This window comes from Solanum tuberosum, unplaced genomic scaffold, assembly GCF_000226075.1.
Source record: "Solanum tuberosum cultivar DM 1-3 516 R44 unplaced genomic scaffold, SolTub_3.0 scf00501, whole genome shotgun sequence".
NCBI classification, from domain to species: Eukaryota; Viridiplantae; Streptophyta; class Magnoliopsida; order Solanales; family Solanaceae; genus Solanum; species Solanum tuberosum.
The window spans coordinates 346,446-353,313 of NW_006239436.1; positions in this window are offsets into that span (position 1 = coordinate 346,446).

A 6,868-nucleotide genomic window follows, 5' to 3' on the forward strand; every position below is an offset into this window, starting at 1 on the left:
TTTATAAAGCATGCATACTAAAATGTATAATTTTAGATAAAAATAGATTAAAAATTTAATATGTTTGAAAAAACGTATTTAACCGAATAACACTTCCGAAAGGGGTATAGGTCGGTCAAAATTGGGTGTCAACAGTGTGTATCCTATTTTAGGGTGGATGAACCCAAATGTGTGTATATCTTATTTTAGGGTGGATGAACCCGTCTTATCCTATTTTAGGGTGGACGAACCCATGTATCCTATTTTAGGGTGGATAGACCCATGTCCTATTTTAGGGTGGATAAATCCATGTCCTATTTTAGGGTGGACGAACCCGTGTATCCTATTTTAGGGTGGACGAATACGATATATCCTATTATAGGGTGGATGAACCGATGTCCCATTTTAGGGTGGATGAACCCGGTGTGTGTCCTATTTTAGAGTGGACAACCCCAATATGTCCTATTGAAGGCAGACATGCCTAATGTCCTCCGATTGTCTACAAGGACTAGTTGTAATGAGGCCTCCGATTGTCTTCAGGATTTGATAAAGTGATTCCTCCGATTGTTTTCGAGGCTTGATGACATTTTTTATAAAATTGTAGAGTAAAATTATAAATAAAGTAGTGATAAAGTAAAATAAAATAAAGGTAAGTGAGAAATAAAGTTGTGGGGCTGAGTGATGTCTTCAGTTATCTTTGGAAGCTTATTGTTGATTCCTATAAAATTCAATAATAAAGTAGTTAAGGGGGATAAAGTGAATTATAAAGGTACTTAATGAAGTAAAAAATAAAATAATTTAAGTTGCTCGTTTGTTGTTTATGTTGATAATTGTAAATAGTTGAACATCGACTTAGATCTTCGATATTTAAGCCTTGATGTTCAATTTACTGGATCGAGTGGAGCATATAATGGACTTGATTCTTATTCAATAAATCAAGGGGATTTTTCCTGCAAATTTCGGGTAAAGACATTAGTAAAAATATAAAGTCATGATGAAGTAAAAGAAATAAAGTCAGAGATAAAGTGAAAGGTTGGGTCACTTGGCTTATTCAGGCGAGGTCCTGGAGGTAAATGATGACTTTAATGTAATCCAATAGTGACTTCTTGTATCTTTGTTGTTCCTGCACTCAAAGAAACATTCTTAGTTGGGAGGGGGTGTTGATTCGTATTGACTCAAAGCTTAACTTTGTTGGCCCTCCGTTCATCTTGTTTGTTCAGACCTTGTGATCTCCTTTTGAGACCTGGTAGTTGAACAGTAAAAAGAGTATATTTTTTATAAAATAAAAGTAAAATAAGGATTATCATCTGAAAGAGACATTTGTTAGTATACAGAAAAATATGTAACTCTATGTTTATAAGTTGTATAAAAAATATTTTCTATCAATTCTTAGATTGTGACACTTCTGAAACAAAATGAAACATCCTTTGTATGTTTTCTTCTTTTGGAGTTGCTTAAATACAATGTAACTTGACAATATTCAATCATTCCTTGCCTATGTTTTCCAAAATCTGCCTAGTGTTGATTTCAAAGAAGTATACTAAACTTCTGTCATTGTGAGACCGAACCTTATATAGTTTGCCTATATATCTCGCCAAGAGAATCAGATTAGTACGTAGTTCAAGGTACATAGAAATGATTTGAATTTTTTTATTAAAGGGACCGAACTCGATATGAGTTGCCTACATATCCCGCCAAGGAAATCAGGCCATGTGTAGTTCAAATTACATAAATAGTAAAAGGATTTTGAATTTCTATCTTAATGTGACTGAACCGTATATGGGTGGCCTACGTATCCCGTCGAGGGAATCGAGCCAGGCATAGTTCTGCTATTACAAATAAGGAAATTTAGAAATGTTACTGTAGTAAAACTGAACCCTATGTGGGCTGCCTATATCCTACCAAAGCAATCAGGTCAGAATGTAGTTCGTAACTTACCTGAAAAGTGGAAGTTACATTCAAAAGAAACATATCTAAAGTCGCCCTTTGGTGTAGTGTCTTGACTTCTCTTGAATGGGCAAACTTTATGCTCGGACATTGTCATGTTCCTCGATCGATTGTGAGTTATCTTCCTATCCTCCAAAAATCTTGCGTGGCTTTCAAACTTTTTTCATTTGTTTCATTATGTCATAATCATAAAGTTGATAGATTTGAAAATTAATATATAAAATAAATATTTGAAACTAAAAAGTAAATTCATAGATTTTGCAATTTAGCTTTCAAAAAATGAGGCAAAACAACATATAGTTTTAAGGCACGATTTAAGCCTCAATTTTTAAAATCGTGCTATTTCAAAAGTGTTACTACTTGTTCAATCTACCAAGACCCCCGGTGAACCAAAAACAGAGTACAAGTCCAATTCTTCAAAGTCTCCTCTGGTTCAGCACCCCAAATGGTCGGTGTCTCGGTGTTGTAGAGAAGCATGTAAGCAGTTGTAGAAGTAACCTCTATCAATGATTGTTCTTGGGTTGTCATGGCAGAAGCATGAAAGGTCAATAAGGTATCCTTTTCCACCTTTCCAATGGACATAATACTTCATTTCACTTCCAAGTCTTCCTCGATAGTTATCATGTTCACATTAGCATTTCGATGTTTAGGCAGAGGGTTGTTGTTGACATTGGGCTGAGTTCCAGTAAGTTTGATTGCTCCTTCTTTAATCAAAGCTTCAATCTTGTTTTTGAGACCATAACAATCCTTAGTGTCATGTCCAACAATTCCAGAATGATAGGCACAACGCTTGGAACCATCAAACCATTTTGGAATAGGATTAGGAATTTTCCCTTCAATCGGTTGTATCATACATGCTGTTTTCAACCTCTCAAACAACTGAGCCAATGGTTCGACTATTTTGATATAGTTACAAGTGGTTTTGATTTCATGATTTGGACGAGCTCTAGGTGCAGCATATGGTCTATTTTGAAAAGTTGAAGCTTGGACTGGTTAGTATGAATGTGGTTTATGGTAAGTAGGAGATCGAGGGTTGATAGTAGTTTGTCTAGGTGTTGTATACATGGTAAGGAGTTGATGGAGAATGATAGAGAGTTTGTGAGGCTTCACCAAATTGGTAAGGGAAAATGGGTTGATGTGGTTGATTTAGGTAGGGATAAACTTGACTTGGCATGCGTCCTTGGTCAATCATGACATCAGATACATCTTCTTTCTTCTTTTTGTTCCCATTGATAGAACCATATTGAATCGCTTTGCTTGCAGCTTGCAAGGCTATAAAGTTTTAGATTCTTCCTGATTTGATTGCTTTTTCCAAGATTTCTCCCATTCTAATAATTTATGTGAACTTTTGTCCCATCATGGTTATCATTTTCTCATAGTAAAGACTGTTATCGTGGCAATCAATGAAGGTAGCAGTCATTTCACTTTCACACATCGGTGTCTCAATTGACTTCTTCTTTAACTCAGTCGGGTAGAACCTATCTAGTGTGATGTCGGTATTGAACTTGAATCAATCCATAAAGTCTTGTGCCATATCACTCCAACCACGCCATTTATGGAGTCTTGTTGTGTGGACCAAGCAAAAGCTTCACCAGATAAACTTTTTATGAACAACTTCATTGTGACCCTCTTATCTCTCCTCACTCCTACCAGTTTGTCACAATATGCCCTTAGATGTGTGGGGGGTCATCGATTCCATTGAATATATCAAACTATGGTGGTTTGTATCCTACAGGCAAGGCAATGTCGGGTTACACACACAAATCCTCATATTCTAAGCTTTTGTTTCCCCTAATAGTTTGGAGGTTTCTCATTGCTTCCTTAAGATCACGAATCTCTCTAGCTAACACATCATCAGCCTTTGCCTTGATATCCTTCTCCATTTCCATATATTGATCTACCTCGGGTTGAAACTTGATCGATATTGGGTTGGTAAAGGCTTGAGTTTCCATCGCGTATACTAGAGAAACTTATTGTGAATAAGGATTGGCAATATGTGCCCCTTGTATATGCTGAGAAGGATAAGTTTAGACAATGGGTGTCTTTTGGATTGGAGGTAGTGGGTTTGATGGGTTTACGGGAGTACTTGTAGGTAGTGGATAGGTGTTAGTGGGTAGAGAAACATAAGGAGTATGAGTTGGAGGTTGATTTTGTGGGTTGACAGGTGGTGGATTAGGAGGAGTAGCATAAGTAGTGTAGGTAGGTGGTTGATTTTGTGGAGGAGTGTAGATGGGTGGCAAATTTGATGGATTTGCGGGGGGTAGTTGGAAGAAGGTTATTGTTGATAGGCAAAGGTTGTTGTGGAGGAAAGTTTTCAGGAACTGATGAATCAAGTGATGGAAAACGAGGTGGGTTTGGTGCAGTACTTCTAGGTTCAGGAAGTGGACTTTAAAGTGTAATGGGGGATAGATTGGTGAAGTCCCTAACCCGAGTTAGTTCACTACGTAGATCCTCAATCTCTTGAGTCAAGCGGGAGATGTGTTCATCATGTGGAATAGTAGTTCTATCTTCGAAAGTCTCAGGAGAGCCATTAGGAACCATGATATGTCCTGGACCAATTTGATCAAACGAGGTTGGATTAGCCATCGTGGTTTTCTTTCCTTGAATAGCCCAACTACGTCGAGGTAACGCCGATGACTTGGACCTTGTGAAGTAAGGATGGTCGGCCAACTCGATTGTCAATACGAATCAACTTTGGTTGAAAAAAAAAAGGAAGATAGAAACAAAAATAATAAAACACAAATAATGTTAGTTTTAAATGAAAAAGTAAAGTCATGTTCACATAATTCAAATAAATCATGTAACATGCAAGTCATCAAGTAGAGTCAAATATGTTGTAAGAATAACATGTAAACAAGTCATCAAGTAAAGTCAAATATATTGTAAAGATAACATCTAAATGTGTCCTAATATGTTTGTGACCTCTTTGTGCTAGAGGTAGGCCTAACGTAGATTCGAGGAGTATATTTGCCATAATATGTCATCCCATTGCTCTTGATTAATTAAACAAATTATTAATTTTTAAGAATAAGGTACAAAATAGTGAAATTTTTTTATTACATGTCGAATGAATACAACGTAAAGTACTAAAACAAAGTAAAAGAGATTTTGTTAGGTCCATCCTTCTTGGTTCCTTTTGATGATATCGCCACTTTTTGTACTCCATCGGCAAGTCTTCGTACCTGTCACGGGAAGGTTAGTCATACCAACCCCTAAAGTTAAATTAATTAGAGAAAATGATCCATATTTAGGCATAAATATTTCTCAAATATGCACATAAATAATGATAGGTCATCACTTGGGGTCGAAAACTCACTTGGACATTTAAGGTAAAGTCGACTAATGGACTTAATACACCAAGGGTATAAAGCCTCTTAAGTCATAAAATGATGTTTGCTCCTTGTAAAGTGTATTGGTTTAGCGCTACTCTAGGTAAACTAGGAGTGGGTTTGCTAGACACAAGATTTTCGAGTGGACTACTCGAGTGAGAAGGCTACGCGGTCACACGAAAAAAGATTTGGACACCCCGCTCATATGCCAACTCTCCTAAATTTGAAATTTTGAAAGAAATTTACGGGTGCACAAAACACACTTCACGTGTACGTGTGATAGTGTGAATTTCCAAGAAGTAGAGAAATATGAACGGAATGACAGTTAAGAAAAGTAATACTCCCTCCGTTTCAAAAAAGATTGGTCTGGTTTGACTTGACACGAAGTTTAAGAAATTAAAGAAGACTTTTGAATCTTGTGGTCCTAAATTAAAGTTATGTCAAATGTACAAAATTGCCCTTAATCTTGTGGTCTTAAACATGTCACGTGAAAAGCAAAAAGTAAAATGTTACCAAAAAAGGAAAGAGGTCATTTTTTTAAACTGACTAAAAAGGAAAGGAGGTCATTCTTTGTGAAACGAAGGGAGTAACAAATAAACATTTATAACAAACAAACAATTTATAGCATGTAAGAATAATTTATAGCTAATTAATAATTTATATCATGTGAAAATAATTCAAAGCAAACAAACAATCGATAGCATGTAAAACCAATTTTCGACAAATAACCTAATTAAAGTAAGCACATAAAAGTCTAATTAAACTAAGTCTGTTATGGTTAGAACCTAACAAGTCCCCAGTGAAGTCGTCAAGTTGTTATATCTCATTTTAACCGGGTCAAAATAGTGTACAACATTTTGGTGATTTCCAAATTAATAACTAGCTTAAGAAGTCGCCACCTAATTATTACGGTGAATTAGGGTACCTAAATTGATTAAAGTTATTGTCTAAAGTTAACTCCATTTTAAGGTCTAGTAAACATGAGATTGTAGGTAAGAGTCCAACTAATCTAAAGAGAAGGGGTTATGCATCTTTTAAAATTCATTAAAAATGGTTAATCGATCGAACTTGATTAATTAATTAGGCTAAGTGTCAAAATAAAATATTAAAATGAAAATTGAATATTTGGATAAAAATAGTTTAAAAGAAAAGTACACTTTTTTGTCTAAAAATAGCTTACATGAACAAACTCAAGTTTAAACAAATTATTTCTTGTTTTGTCAGATCCACAGTAACAAAGTTATTACCAAGAAATTTTGAAATAAAAGCGACCAAAATAAAATCATTTCTTGACTTAAAATCACATATTCAAAACTTTATTTTAGACGGATCGAGACCGAAAAAGTTTTGAGACTAAGGGTGTATTTGGTATGAAGGAAAATGTTTTCCATGGAAAATATTTTCCTAGAAAAAGTTTTCCTGGAAAACATTTTCCTAGAAAAAGTTTTCCTGGAAAACAAGTTGATTTTTGACTTATTTTTTCATGTTTGGTTGGTGAGTAGAAAATATTTTTCGAAAAAAAATTTTAGTGTTTGATTTATGAATGAAAAATATTTTTGAAAAATATCTTTTATTTTTACTAGAGTAGAAAATAATTTTTGAAATTGAAAATA